Below are 16,732 nucleotides of genomic sequence, written 5' to 3'. Positions count from 1 at the left end.
GAAGACAAGACCAAGCCAGCCCCGTGAAGATCTGGGAGTGGGGGTGGAAAGCAAAATCCAGATGGAGAGAAAGCAAGTAAAAAGTCACTAAACCAGGGGCTTGACATTCTTATTATTTTTTTCTTCAACAGAAAGACAGCTGGTGTGACAGGAAGCTAGGGAATGAAGGTGTAGTTCCATACAGATGAGGTCAGAGAAGAAAGAGTTAGGGAGGGTCCACGTCACTTAGAACCTTGAAGGCTATACCACAGGGTTTGGATTGTGTTCAAAGTGGAATGGGAAGCCATTCAACAGTAGTAAGCAGGAGTGGGCATTATCTGATTTGTCTTTTGAGAAGACAATCCCCTGCAAGAAAACAAGTAAGGATGCTACCCTGGGTAGAAGGTGATGTCAGCAGTTATTGTGAAGTAGTGGTTCAGATCAAGGTGATGGCAGTGAAGCAGGAGAGAAGTAAAGAGTTTTAGTCTATTTTTCAGAATTGAAACTAGTAAGATTGTCTGATGGGATAGAAGGATGAAATTTAAATAATCAAGTAATGAGAAAAATGTTTACATTTATTTATAGGTTAAGAAAAAGAAACATATAAAAAAAATAAAATAAATAAATAAATAAAATAAAATAAAAAAGAAAAAGAAACATAAATACAGCTCTGAAATGGTATTTTTTTCTCCTATCAGATTGACAAATGATTTTAAAAAATGATAAAACCCTAAAATATGCAAGTTTTGAAACCCAACCTAACTGTCCAACAATCGAGGATCAATGAAATTAAACATAGGGCATGCATATGTTTAAATGCTCCATGGCCATTAAAAATGATGTTGTGTAAGAACACTTAATGACACAGAAAATGTTCAAAGTTTTATCTGCTCAACAACCAGCTGTCAGGGTCCCATGATTCTTGTTAAGTACCAAATGGCTTTGCAGTGAAGGGAAATGCTAATATCTTTAAAATTTGCTACAGAACTTCCTTAAGGTTTGGGACTTTTTTTTTTTTTTTTTTTTTTTTTTTTAATGTGCTTGGCAAACTTCCTGAGAGTGAGGGCCAAGTGAAAGTGAGACTCTCGGGGCATGTAATATCATGATGCAAGATTAACAGAAATAGAAACTGAAAAAAAAAAAGAAAGAAATACTTTGGGCAAGTGGTTTTGATATGGAGTTGGGGAAACATGGCTGCATTATATAAATAATATATACTATTATTTGGGAATAAAATGGTGTGTGGCAGTGCAAGATGGACCAGAATCTGCAAATGCAGGATAGCAAGTTAGGTAGGTCATAAACTTAGTCAGGCTGTCTTAATGGCCATGATAACAAAGCTCTTTCCTATTTCATATTCCATCTTCCTTAGGAATTTGCAGAAAACCTGGCAAGGACTTTCCATTTCCATGGTATGTGGCACGGTATTTTGAACTGATTTTTCAAAAGGCAAAGAGATCTCAACTCCATCATTAAAAAACAGTATCCCAGGTCAGAAAATTTATTTTGTAAAGACAAAGACCTAGAATGTAACCTGTGCAGAAGGAAGGGTCTTTAAAGAACATGTAATGGATCTTATTAGTAAAGGATAAACTGTGGCTCCCATAAAGATATAATGCAAAAATTACCCATAGATGTATGTCCACAGGTGAACCTGAAGCATGAAAGTTATGCAAGTTGGCTCTAAATGCAAATTAAAGTTGATTTCAAAGTGAAATGGAGTATCTACCACTCAGTGTTCAGGTTTATTGTTGCTAACAGACAGTAGAAAACTTATTACTCACTCCCCATGTATAGATGGCTTTTGCAAACTTGTGCAAGAGCTATGGAATTTGTTTTCAATTTGCTGTTTTCATTCTCTGTATTGCCTGTGGTTCCAGGCAGCCCTTGAACAGAAAGCCCATGGCTCAGCTAATATTTCATTTTGGAGATACCATCATGTGCTGGTATCCTGCCATCACTAAAAGATTAATATCAATGCTGGCTGTCATTTCTTGTTAGCATGCTTAAAGAAAGCAGCCCTGTTGCACAGAAACACACTGAACCAGCACTGCACTGGAAAGCAAAAGCATGCCTCTGTCACTTTGAGTTCAGTAAACTTGGGCAAAACACAGAGTCACAGGTCTTCATTTCTGCATCTGAAAATCGAGATAGTAAATTTGTCCAACTTGTATTTGATAAGAAAATAAATATAAGGGGCACCTGCGTGGCTCAGTCGGTTAAGCGTCCAAATCTTGGTTCTGGCTCAGGTCGTGGTCTGAGTCCTGAGATCTAGCCAGGTGTAGGATTCTGTGCTCAGCGGGGAGTCTGCTTGAGGTTCTCTACCTCCCTGGCCCTCTGCCCCTCCCCCTGTGTTCTTTCTGTCTCTCAAAAATAAAATGAATAATTAATAAAAGAGAAAGAAAATAAGTGTGAAAAATCCCTGTGAACTTTAAATACCTCTTCAAGTATAAAATAGTGATGTTCTTAAGCCTAGAGTATTCTATTCTATCCTTTAAATTGCTAGTCTCTACCATGAAAGTTCCTGCATGTTCTTGTTTCCCAATCATTGCAACACTAACTCCCTTCAGTCTGCATCTCTAAATATAAGGTCTACTTCCTCCTGTCTTCGTGCACTGAGCCTAGCATATCACACTTACCCCCTTGATCGTGTAAATGGGAAGTTCTTGTTCACCCTCTGATTCCCAAGTCACATTGTTTGAATGTCTTCTTGAAGTTAACCTTGCCAAAATGTGTCATGGTTATGTATCATGGGCACAGCCATCAGGCACTGGACTGCACTTCATACATATTATCTCATATAATCCTCAACTGCTTTAGAAGGCAGATATCACATGCTTTCTCTCTCTAGTTAGACTGTATTTCTATGAACACAGGGTGAATATGCAATTCATTTTGTATCTTCAACATGACCGAAATTGAATGCAATAGATGTATTATTACTAGAATTCCCATTACTATTATTATTATTTCTTATTACTAATCATTAATATACGATTACATATTACCATTATTATTATTTATTGGGTTATTTATGAGGTTCTTATAAGCTGGAATTCAAACAGGAAAAGCTACTTTTAGAAAGGTACTACTGGGAAAATTAGGATTCATATCTAAGTTCTTCTTACTTCAGAACAAGTGCTTTCAATTGCCACTCTTTCAATGCCTCCTTTGGGAGGATCTGGGCAGAATCTTGGACCGTCTTTAGCTAAAGGAATGATCTTGGTCCAAATTAATCCATCAGGGAGTCTTATTAAGACACTGTTTCCTCCACAGTATCTACTTTGTGACACCACCAAATCACAGAATAAGTCTACTTTGTGACACCACCAAAACAAGTTTGCTCTTTGCACTCCATGGTCTGAAATTCTCAGACTGCCACCATCTGCTAAATGCCCTGCCTATAGGTTATTTGGGAGAAGAAATGCAAAAAGTAAATTCATCCATTCTGCTACAGAGAAGACCAAATAAATAAACATTCTTATTCATCTGTCGATAACCTCGTTGGTGCAATTTTAAATACACTTAAAGGAACCCATGGATATTTCAGTTGCTCAGAGAAATGGCACTGCTCCTGATCACTGGCTTTGAAGGGGATGGTCAGTGTGGTGGAGCACATGACAGTGGTCAGGCTGAAGTTTCCTGGTTCTAACACTGATTACAAATGAAAGACTGCCTAACATTAGCCTGATGATATGTCTTCACTGCCACTGAACACCTTCAGGGGAAAAAAAAAAAAAAAAAGAATCCATATACCCTTCAGATGAGCCCAGGAACCCTGGTAAGGAAAGGAGCTCTCACTGTAGCAGAAACCAGAAAAAAGTTCATCAGAAACACAGAGAACTAACGAAAAAGAAAACCAAGACAGAAGTATTACTTTATCTAGGAGAAACGATTTTCTAAGTCTGATACTGTTGACTATATGTGGTATGAAATAAAGCTAATGTAGAAAAGTGATTATTTTTTTCATGTAAACGCACCTGTTCACTGTCAAATTCTGGTCAAAATTCTTCACTTTGCATAGGTAGGAGGGATAACACTTTTGTACAGCCCAGCAAGACATAGAAGCACCATAGTCCTGCTCACTCAGTCATTCATTCACTGACTCATTGAACCATTCACTCACGTGTTCTTTCATTATATCACTCACTTCTACAGAGAAGTGGTGCAGCTTGCAGTAGAAAACCTATACTTAATAAAACCAAATTTCAAAAGAAAATCAATATGAGCCAGTAAATAAAGGATATAGGTCCAGAAAATGCACACAAAACTTGCCAAGTTCTTGACCAGGAGCCAGGGAAGAGATGAAGCTGGCAAACTAGAGTCACCTGGGAAGTAATTTTCCAAGATACATACTCCTCTATCAAGGAAAGAACGTTTCTTTGGTGAGAAATATAACAGAACTATTGAAGGAATGAATACTTTAGAAACTCCATAATGATTCTAATATTTGTCTTCATCAAAAACAGTGGGCTAAGGCAAAGGTACTGAAATGATACATAATATTTGCTTACATTTGAGCTTCCTGGGGGTGACAGTAAAAAGGGAAAGCCAGCATGATATATAATAATGGGAATTTAAAAATTTCATTTATGCTGCTTTGAATTTTGAAAGAAATTGATTACTGAAGCATTTATATAAACTAAAGGACATACAGTAGTTAGTAGAACAGTCTTAGGGAAAAGATACCTGTTCTTTGATTTTTTCAATTTATTTTTCATGCTACCAAGAAATATCAGAGAGGAAAGTATAACCAATGTCCATATAACCACCATCCAGGTTTGATAATGAATATTTTGTCATGTTTAATTTGCATTATTTTTCCTCAAGTGTGGTGATGTATAATAAATAAATTATGCCTTTTTACCCCTAATATTTTATTTTTACTGGTTATGATTTTATTAATTAATTTTTTATTTTTTAAGAATGCATTTCTTAAAAAGAACATTTTCTGAAAAATCTGAATACTATTATCATATACAATAGAATAGAAATAATTTCTAATTATCATCAAATATCACATCTGTTTTCAGATTCAGTCATTGTTTCCCAAAATGATATAGATGGTATATCCAAAATTCAATCAAATTCAAATTCATAATCTTTGGAGTTACTGAAATACCAGGACTTTGGGAGACAGGAATGATTATCATGGGTGGACATCTCCCAACTTAATGAGTATGACAAGATTGATTAGACCTTTTCTAAAGGAAGTTGCAGGAAGACTTGTGAGAATTACAATCTTGGCTCTTTTTGTCCTTAAAAAAAACATTAAATAACACAATTTTTGTCCTTTTTAAATATAGATGTAAATTTTAAGCAAACAAATATGTTATTCAATAGATTTTAACAAAAATACAGTCCCTTGTTACCACTACTGTGAAAATTCCCTTCTATTCCTTTGGAGGCATCCCTCACCCAGTATGCACAACTCATTTCCACCATCGTAGAAAGATCTGTTCTTTAAGTTCATAACACATGGTATCATGGAGCATGTATATTTTGGTATCTGGCTTTTATTTTTATTATTATTATTTTTTTTACTCAGCATAACGCTTTTGAGGTTTTTCCATTTTTTTGCATGCATCAGTAGTTTGTTCTACTTTATTGCTCTGTACTATTCCACTGTATGAATATATCAGAATTTCTTTGTGCTTTTCATTGATAGGCATTTCAGGTTGTTATGAGTCTTTTTGCTTTTATGAATAAAGCTATGAATATTCTATTATAAATAGTTTTGGAGACGTAGATTTTCATCTAGCTTGGTAAAATGTCAAGTAATGAAACAAATGGGTAAATGTTTAACTTTATAAGGAACAGCAAAATTTTTTTCCCAAAGAGGTTGAAACCATCATACATTCCACCTATAGTGGAAATCCAGTAATTCCATGTCATTATCCACATTTGGTAGTACTAGTTATTTTAATCTTAGCCATTTTATTGGGTGAATTATGGTATCTCAGTGGTGTAGTTGAACATATTCTTACTTAATTTTTTTAATTCAGAAAGTCTTGTGCCCATTTTATTGGGTTACTTGTGTCTTATTACTGAGATAAAGGACTTATTTATATATTATACCTATAAGTCCTTTAAAATGAGTATTTTCTCCTAGAATGTGGCTCTGCAATTTTATGTTTAAAAGAGGTATCTTTTAAGACCCTAACAGTTTTAATTTAATGAAATTCAATTTGTCTTTTATGATTAATGCTTTGGATATCCAGGAAATATTTGTCTACCCAAGATCATGAAGATATTCTCTTTTTATTTTCTAGAAATTTTATAGCTTTATATTTTATATTTAGGTTTATGATTTATCTCAAAATAATATTTTGTACATGGTATATGGTAGGAGTCAGGCGAATTTTTTCCCCAAATTCATATACTATTGTTCCAGGACCATTTTTTAAAAGAAACGTTATCCTACTGAATTATCTACATGATGTGTATGCTTAGTCTTCCTAAAAAGTCATTTGACCAAATATGTGCAGATTGTGTCTAGACTCTCCCCTCTGTTCTATAAATTCATTGTTCTCTTATTAATAAAACAGTATCTTTATTCTGTAGATTTGTAGTAAATCTTAAAATCAGTCCTCCAAATATGTTCTCTAAGATTGGCTCTACCAGGTTGTCTTTCTAATTTTTATAATGATCTTGTCAGTTTCTATAGGTAAGCACTGTTAGAAATGTGACTGGTATGACAGTCAATCTATAGATCTTTTCATGGAGAATGGATGTCTTAAGAACTTTACATCTTTAAATTAATTGTTATGATGTATCTCTTCATTTATTAGGCTGTTCATTATTTCTCCCTGCAGCCTGTTTTGATTTTCACTGTAGAGGTCTTCCACAGTTTTCATTACATTTATTTCTAATTATTTTATATTCTGATGCTAATTGTGAGTAATAATTTAAAATTCACTTCCCCAATGATTTGTTGCTAGTGTTTAGAAATGCATCTTTTTGTACATTGGACCTGTATTCTGCAGAATTGCCTAATTCATATATTAGTTCTGGTAGCTTATTCATAAATTCCTTAAAATTTGCTATGTTAATATCATATCCTCAGTGAACAAAAATACTTTCATGTTTTCTTTCTAAATTTTATGCCTTTCATTTCTTTTCCATGCCTTAAGTAACTGCAGAGGATCTCCAGTACAAGTTTAAACAGAAGTGGTGAAAACAGATATTTTTGACATGCTCCCAAACTCTGGGAAGGTATATAGTTATTTGACCATTAAGTATATGTTAGCTCTTTGATTTTAACAATCCAGTTGAAATCTTTGCTTTTTTATTTCTCCTTTAATGAAAATTGTTAATGAAATCATAGTTTCTCCTTAAATTTTACAAAAAGATTTTTCATGCATTCATGAGATAAACAATGTACTTTTGTTCTTTCTGATGTGACAAATTTCATTGATTCATTTTGCTGTAGGGAAATCCCACTTAGTCATGATGTATTACCATTTTTGTATATTGTTAGGTTAAGTTTGATAATATTTTTAATAGACTTATTTTTTTTTAGAGTAGTTTTAGGTTTATAGTAAAATTGAGCTTAAGGTAAAGAGATTTCCCATATCCCCAATGCCCCCACACATGGCTAGCCTCCTCATTATAAAAATCTCTGACCAGGATGGTATATTGGTTACAGCTGTGAACCTATACTGACACATCACTGTCATTCAAAGTCCACAGCTTACATTATATTATGGTTCACTCTTGGTGTTGTACGTTCTGTGAATTTAGACAAATGTATAATGACATGTATCCATCATTATAGTATCATATAGTGTAGTTTTTTTATTAACATGTAATGTATTACATATTAACATATAATGTTATTATTTGCCCCAGGGATACAGGTCTGTAAATCATCAGGTTTACACATTTCACACTCACCAGAGCACACACCCTCCCCAATGTCCATAACCCAGCCAACCTATCCCTACTCCCCCACACCCCAGCAACCCTCAGTTTGTTTCATGAGATTAAGAGTCTCTTATGGTTTGTCTCCCTCCTGATCCCATTTGGTTTCATTTTTTTTCCCTCCCTAACCCCTACGACCACCCGCCCTGCCTCTCAAATTACTCCTATCAGAGAGATCATATGATAACTGATTTTCTCTGATTGACTTATTTCGCTTATCATAATACCCTCTAGTTCCATCTATTTGCAGTGGCAAGATTTCAGGTTTTTTGATAGCTGCACAGTATTCCATTGTATATATATGCCACATCTTTATCCATTCATCTGCTGATGGACATCTAGGTTCTTTCCACTATCACCAGTGCTATTCAACATAGTACTAGAAGTCCTAGCCTCAGCAATCAGACAACAAAAAGAAATTAAAGGCATCGGAATCAGCAAAGAAGAAGTCAAACCCTCATTCTTTGCAGATGATATGATACTTTATATGGAAAACCCAAAAGACTCCACTCCAAAACTGCTACAACTCATACAGGAATTCAGTAAAGTGTCAGTATATAAAATCAAAGCACAGAAATCAGTTGCATTTCTATGCACCAACAACAAGACAGAAGAAAGAGAAATTAAGGAGTCTATCCCATTTACATTCACACCAAAAACCATCAGATACCTAGGAATAAACCTAACCAAAGAGGCAAAGAATCTGTACTCAGAAAACTATAAAGTACTCATGAAAGAAATTGAAGAAGACACAAAGAAATGGAAAAATGTTCCATGCTCATGGATTAGAAGAACAAATATTGTGGATGTCTATGCTACCTAAAACAACCTAAACATTTAATGCAATCCTTATCAAAATATCATCAATTTTTTTCAAAGAAATGGAACAAATAATCCCTAAAATTTATATGGAACCAGAAAAGACCCCAAATAGCCAGAGGAATGTTGAAAAAGAAAAACAAAGTTGGCATCACAATTCCAGACTTCACGCTCTATTACAAAGCTGTAATCATCAAGACAGTATGGTATTGGCACAAAAACAGACACACCGATCAATGGAACAGAATAGAGAGCCCAGAAATGGACCCTCTCAACTCTATGGTCAACTAATCTTTGACAAAGCAGAAAAGAATGTCCAATGGAGAAAACACAGTCTCTTCAACAAATGGTGTTGGGAAAATTGGACAGCCACATGCAGAATGAAACTGGACCACTTCCTTACACCATACACAAAAATAGACTCAAAATGGATGAAAGACCTTAATGTGAGACAGGAATCCATCAAAATCCTTGAGGAGAACATAGGCAGCAATCTCTTCAACCTCAGCTGCAGCAACTTCTTCCTAGAAACATCGCCAAAGGCAAGGAAAGCAAGGGCAAAAATGAAATACTGGGACTTCATTAAGATCAAAAGCTTTTGCACAGCAAAGGAAACAGCCAACAAAACCAAAAGACACTGATACAATGGGAGAAGATATTTGCAAAGAACATGTCAGATAAAAGGGGTAGTATCCAAAATCTATAAAAAACTTATACCTGGGGCGCCTGGGTGGCTCAGTGGGTTAAAGCCTCTGCCTTCAGCTCAGGTCATGACCCCAGGGTCCTGGGATCGAGCCCTGCATCGTGCTCTCTGCTTAGCAGGGAGCCTGCTTCCTCCTCTCTCTCTCTCTCTGCCTGCCTCTCTGCCTACTTGTGATCTCTGTCTGTCAAATAAATTAATAAAATCTTTAAAAAAAAAAAAGAACTTATACACAAAGAACACCCAAAGAACAAAGAATCCAATCAACAAATGGGCAGAAGACATGAACAGACATTTCAGCAAAGAAGACATCCAAATGGCCAACAGACACATGAAAAAGTGCTCAACATCACTCAGCATCAGGGCAATACAAATCAAAACCACAGTGAGATAGCCCCTCACACCAGTCAGAATGGCTAAAATTAACAAGTCAGGAAATGAGAGATATTGGCAAGGATGCCGAGAAAAGGAACCCTCCTACACTGCTGGTGGGAATGCAAGCTGGTGCAACCACTCTGGAAAACAATATGGAAGATCCTCAAAAAGTTGAAAATAGAGCTCCCCTATGACCCAGCAATCGCACTATTGGGTATTTTCCCTAAAAATACAAATGTAGTGATCTGAAGGGGCAGGTGTACCTGAATGTTTATAGCAGCAATGTCCATACAGTGTAGTTTTACAGCCAGAAAAATCCTCTGTAATCTGCTTATTTATCTTTCCCTCACTTATAACACCTGGCAACCACTTTCTTTAATGTCCTTATAGTTTTGCCTCTTAGGGCATGCCGTATAGTTGGAATTATACAGTATATAGCCTTTTCAGATTGTTTTGTTTCACTTAATAAGACACATTTAAGATCCTCCCTGCCTTTTAATGGCTTGATAGCTCATTTTTCTTTAGCACTAAATAATATCTCGTTGTCTGAATGTACCACAGTTGTTTATGCACTCACTGGAATATCTTCCTTGTTTCCAAGTGTTGGAAATTAAAAATAAACCCAATACAATCATCTGTATGCCAATTCTTATGTGAACAAAAATTCTCAACTCCTTGGGCAAATACCAAGGAGCATGATTGTTGGGCCATTTGGAAAGAGTATGTTATGTTTTATAAGAAATTATCTAATTATCTTCCAAAATGGCTGTACTGTTTTGCATTCCCACCAGCAGTCAATGAGACTTCCATTGTTCTTCATCCTTACTTGGATTTGGTGTTTGCAGTGTTCTGGGTGGATTTGGGCCAGTTAGATAGGTTGTAGTGATATCTCATTGTTGTTCTAATTTGTATTTCACTAATGACATGTTATGGTGAGTGTATTTTTGTATGCTTATTTGCCAACTGTGTATCTTTTCACTGAGGTATCTGTTAAAGTCTTTGGTCCATTCCTTTTTTATTTTAATTCCATTGTAGCTGACATACAGCTATATTAGTTTTAGGAGTACCACATAGTGATTCAACAATACCATATATTACTCAGTGCTCATCAAGATAACTATGAATCCCCTAAGCAATTTCACCTGTCCCCCAACCCACCTCCCCTCTGGTAACTATATGTTTCTTCTCTATAGTTAAGAGCCTATTTTTTGGTTTGTCTCTCTTTTTCCTTTGTTTTGATTCTTAAATTCCACATATGAGTGAAATCACCCGTTATTTGTCTTTCTCTGGCTGGCTTATTTCACTCAGCATTATACTCTGTAACTCTATTCATGTTGCAAATGGGAGGAACTTCATTCTTCTTAATGGCTGAAATAAATAAATATCTATCTATAGATATAGATATAGATAAAGATCTCACATCTTTAACCATTATCCAACAATGGACACTTAGGTTACTTCCATAATTTGGCTATTGTAAATAATGCTGCCATAAACATAGGGGTGCACATATCCCTTTGGATTACTCTTTTTGTGTTCTTTGGGTAAGTACCCAGTAGTACGATTGCTAGGTCATTGGGTAGTTCTACTTTTAAGTTTTTGAGGACCCTCCATACTGTGTTTCACAGTGGCTGCCCCAGTTTGCATTTTCACCAACAATGCAAGAGTTCCCCTTACTCTGCATCCTCACCAACATCTGTTATTTCTTCTTATTGATTTTAACCATTCTGACAGGTATGAAGGGATATCTTATTGTAGTTTTCATTTGCATTTCCCTGATGATGAGTGATGTTGAGTATCTTTTCATGTGTCTGTTGGCCACCTGGATGTCTTCTTTGAAAGAATGTTTATTCATATTTTCTGCCCATTTTTTAACCGGATTATTTGTATTTGGGGCATTGAGTTCTTTATGGAATTTGGATAATAACTCTTTATCAGATATGTCATTTGTAAATATCTTCTCCCATTCAGTGGAGTTTCTTTTAGTTTTGTTGGTTGTTTCCTTTGTTGAGCAGAAGATTTTTATTTGGATGTATTACCAATAGTTTATTTTTGTCTTTGTTTCCCTTATCTCAGGAGACACATCTAGAAAGATGTTGCAGCTGATGTCAGAGAAATCATTGTCTCTGCCCTCCTCTAGGATTTTTATGGTTTGACATTTAGGACCTTATCCACTTTGCATTTATTTTTGTGAAGGTGTGTAACTGGACCAGTTTCAGTCCTTTGTATGCAGTTGTCCAGTTTTTCCAATACCCTTTATTGAGAAGACTGTCTTTTATCCATTGCATATTTTTGCCTCCTTTGCCAAAGATTAGTTGACCATATAATTGTGGGTTTATTTCTGAGTTTTCTTTGTGCCAGTACCATACCGTTTTGATTTTTACCACTTTGTAATATAACTTGAAGTCTGGAATTGTGATACCTCCGGTTTTGTTTTTCTTCTCTTTTTCTTTCTTTTTTTTAAAGCTTTTAAATTTTAATTTCAGTATACTTAACACAGTGTTGTATTAGTTTAAGATATGCAATATAGTGATTCAAAAATTCTATATATAGGGGCACCTGGGTGGCTCAGTCAGTTGAGTGTCACCCTTTGGCTCAGGTCATTATCCCAGAGTCCTGGGATGGAGCCCCACATCAGGCTCTCTGCTCAGTGGGGAACCTGCTTCTCCCTCTCCCACTCCCCTGCTTGTGTTCCCTCTTTCACTGTCTCTCTTTCTCTGTCAGATAAATAAATAAAATCTTTTTTTTAAAGATTTTATTTATTTATTTGACAGAGAGAGATCACAAGTAGGCAGAGAGGCAGGCAGAGAGAGAGGGGAGGAAGCAGGCTCCCCACTGAGCAGAGAGCCTGATGTGGGCTCAATCCAAGGACCCTGGGATCATGACCTGAGCTGAAGGCAGAGTCTTTAACCCACTGAGCCACCCAGGCATCCCTAAATAAAATCTTTTTAAAAAATTCTATATATTATTCAGGACTTGTCATGAAAAGTGTACTCTTTAATCTCCACCAGCTATTTCAGCAATCCCCCACCTACCTCCCCTCTGGTAACCATCAGTTTGTTTTCTACAGTTAAGAGTCTGTTTCTTGGTTAGTCTCTCTTTTTATTCATTTGTTCATTTGTTTTGTTTTTCTTTTTCAAGTTTGCTTTGGTTACTCCACGTCTTTTTTGGTTACATACAAATTTTAGAATTGTTCTAGTTCTGTGAAAAATACTGTTGGCATTTTGCTAGGGATTTCATTAAATGTGCAGATTGCTTTGAGAAGTGTAGACATTTTAACAGTATTTGTTCTTCCAACCCAAAAGTATGGAATGTCTTTTCATTTGTTTGTGTTGTCTTCAATTTTATTCATCAATGTTACATAGTTTTCAGAGCACAGGTTCTTCCCCCTGGTTAAATTTATTCCTAGGTATTTTATTATTTTTGGTGCAATCGTAAATTGAAATGTTTTCTTAATTTTATCTTTTCCCCACTTTATTATTAGTGCATAGAAATGCAACAGATTTCTGTACATTAATTTTATATCCTATGATTTGACCAAATTCATTTATCAGTTCTTGTAGTTTTTTTTGTGTGTGTGTGGTTTTTTGTTTTGTTTTGTTTTGTTTTGTTTTGGTGGAGTCTTTAGGGTTTTCTGTATGTAGTACCATGGCATCTGTAAATAGTGAAAGTTTTACTTCTTTTTTACCAATATGAATGCCTTTTATGCCTTTCTCTTGTTGTATTGCTATGGCTAAGACTTCCAGTACTATGTTGAATAAAAGTGGTGAGAGTGGACATCTTTGTCTTATTCCTGAGCTGGGGGAAAAGCTCTTTTTCCCCATTCAGTATGAAGTTCACTGTGGGTTTGTCATGTAAGGGGTTTATTATGGTGAGATATGTCTTCACTTGCTTTGCAGAGGTTTTTTGTTTTGTTTTGTTTTGTTTTGTTTTAAGATTTTATTTATTTATTTGACAGACAGAGATCACAAGTAGGCAGAGAGGCAGGTAGAGAGAGAGAGGTGGAGGCAGGCTCCCTGCAGAGCAGAGAGCCCGATGCGGGGCTCGATTCCAGGACCCTGGGATCATGACCTGAGCTGAAGGCAGAGGCTTAACCCACTGAGCCACCCAGGCGCCCCTGTTTTGTTTTGTTTTATCATGAATGGATGTAGCACCATGTCGGATGCTTTTGTGCATCTATTGAAGTTATATGTTTTTTATCCTTTCTCTTACTGATGTGATGAATCATGTTGACTGTTTTGGAAATATTGAACCACCCTTGCATCCTGGGAATAAATCCCACTAGTTTTCTTTCTCTTTTTTTTTTTTTTTTTTTTTGGTGTCTTTACCTGCCTCTGGTATCATGGTAATACTGGCCTTATAGAATGAATTTATAAGTTTTCCTTCCTCTTCTACTTTTTGGAATAATTTGAGAAGAATAGGTATTAACTCTTCTTTAAATGTTTAGTAGAATCTGGGGCACTTAGGTGTCACAGTTGGTTAAGTATGTGACTTTTAGTTTTGTCTCAGGTTGATATCTCAGGTCATAACCTCAGGGTTGTGAGATGGAGCCTGAGTAGGGCTTCACACTCAGCATGGAGTCGGCTTGAGACTCTCCCTTTCCTTCTGTCCTTCCCCTCCATGTTGTCTCCCCCTATAATAAATAAGTCTTTACAAATAAAGAAATGAATGAATGAATGAATGAATGTTTGGTAGAATTCACTTGTGAAGCCATCTGATCCCAGAGTTTTGTTTGTTGGGAGTTTTTTGATCACTGATTCAATTTCATTACTGGTAATGTCTATTCAAATTTTCTATTTCCTGCTTCATTTTGGTAGGTTATGTTTCTAGGATTTATCCTTTTTTTCTAGGTTGTCCAATTTTTTGGAACATAATTTTACATAATATTCTCTTATAGTTGTTTGTAATTCTGTAGTGTTGATTATCCTTTCTCCACTTTCCTTTGTGATTTTATTTTTTTTTTTTTTGGTATTTTTATTTATTTATTTGCTTTTTTATTTTTATTATTTTTTTTGTTTTTTTTTTTATTTTTTCAGCATAACAGTATTCATTATTTTTGCACCACACCCAGTGCTCCATGCAATCCGTGCCCTCTACAATACCCACCACCTGGTGCCCCCAACCTCCCACCCCCCACCCCTTCAAAATTCTCAGATCGTTTTTCAGAGTCCATAGTCTCTCATGGTTCACCTCCCCTTCCAATTTCCCTCAACTCCCTTCTCCTCTCCATCTCCCCTTGTCCTCCATGCTATTTGTTATGCTCCACAAATAAGTGAAACCATATGATAATTGACTCTCTCTGCTTGACTTATTTCACTCAGCATAATCTCTCCCAGTCCCGTCCATGTTGCTACAAAACTTGGGTATTCATCCTTTCTTTTTTCTTTTTTTTTTTTTTTTACAGCTTTATAAACATATATTTTTATCCCCAGGGGTACAGGTCTGCGAATCGCCAGGTTTACACACTTCCTTTGTGATTTTATTTGAGTCCTCTTTTTTTTTTAATGAGTCTGGCTTAGGGGTTTATCAATTTTATTGATCTTTAAAAGAAGCAGCTCCTGGTTTCATTGATCTGATCTATTATTCTTTTCTTTTAGTTTTTGTATCATTTATTTCTGTTCTAGCATTTATTATTTCCTTCCTTCTGATGGCTTTGGGTTTCATTTGTTCTTTTCCTAGCTCCTTTAGGTTTAAGTTAGCTATTTTAAGATTTTTCTTGTTCTTTGAGGTAGATCTATATTGCTATAAACTTCCCTCTTAGAACTGCTTTTGCCGCATCCCAGAGATTTTGTACCTTGTGTTTTCATTTTCATTTTTCTCCACATAATTTTTGGTATATTCTTTGATTTCTTGCTTGACCCATTTATTGTTTTCAGGTTCGTTTTTTGTTGTTGTTGTTTTGTTTTGTTTTGGTGGTTAATTTCTGTTTTCACAGAGTTGTCAGAAAAGATGCCCAGTATGATTTTGATCTTTTTGAATTTGTTGAGATTTGTTTTGTGGCCCAGTATGTGGTCTATTCTGGAGAATGTCCCATGTGTACTTAAAAAGAATGTTTATTCTGCTGTTTTAGGTTGGAATGTTCTGAATATATCTGTTAAGTTCATCTGGTCCAGCATGTCATTCAAAACCATTGTTTCCTTGTTGATTTCCTGTTTGGATGATCTTTTAAAGTTCCCTACTATTATTATATTACTACTAATTAGTTCCTCTATGTTTATGTATTTGGATGGTCCCATGGTGGGTGCATAAATATTTAAAATTGTCTTATCTTCTTGTTGGATTGTCCCCTCTATTATTAGATAGTGTCTTTCTTTGTCTCTTGTTACAATCTTTGTTTTAAAGCCATTTTGAAGAAAAAAATAATAAAGTCTATTTTGTCAGGTGGTGCCTGGTTGGCTCAGTTGGTTAAGCAACTGCCTTTGGCTCAGGTCATCTTCTGGGGTTCTGGGATCAAGCCTTTAACTTTTATTTGTCTGGGAAATTCTTTATTTCTCCTGAATGACAGCCTTGCTGGATAGAGTACTCTTGGCCACAGATTTGTTTTTTCCTTTCAGCACTTAGAACATATTGTACCACTCCCTCCTAACTTGACAAATTTCTATTGAAAAAGCCTCTGATAGCTTTATGGGGTTTCCCTTGTATTTAACTGATATAGATTATGCCTCTGGTGTTATATCTAAGAAGTCATCACTATACCCAAAATCATCCAGGTTTTCTCCTATGTTATTTTCTAGGAATTTTTACAATTTCTTCTGTTTTCAATTCATGACCCATTTTTTTTTAATTTTTTTTAAAGATTTTATTTATTTATTTGACAGAGATCACAAGTAGGCAGAGAGGAAGGCAGAGAGAGAGAGGAGGAAGCAGGCTTCCCGCTGAGCAGAGAGCCCGATGCGGGGCTCGATCCCAGGACCCTGGGATCATGACCTGAGCCGA

Source organism: Lutra lutra, chromosome 13, assembly GCF_902655055.1.
Source record: "Lutra lutra chromosome 13, mLutLut1.2, whole genome shotgun sequence".
NCBI classification, from domain to species: domain Eukaryota; kingdom Metazoa; phylum Chordata; class Mammalia; order Carnivora; family Mustelidae; genus Lutra; species Lutra lutra.
Note: the sequence above shows the minus strand (reverse complement) of the source record.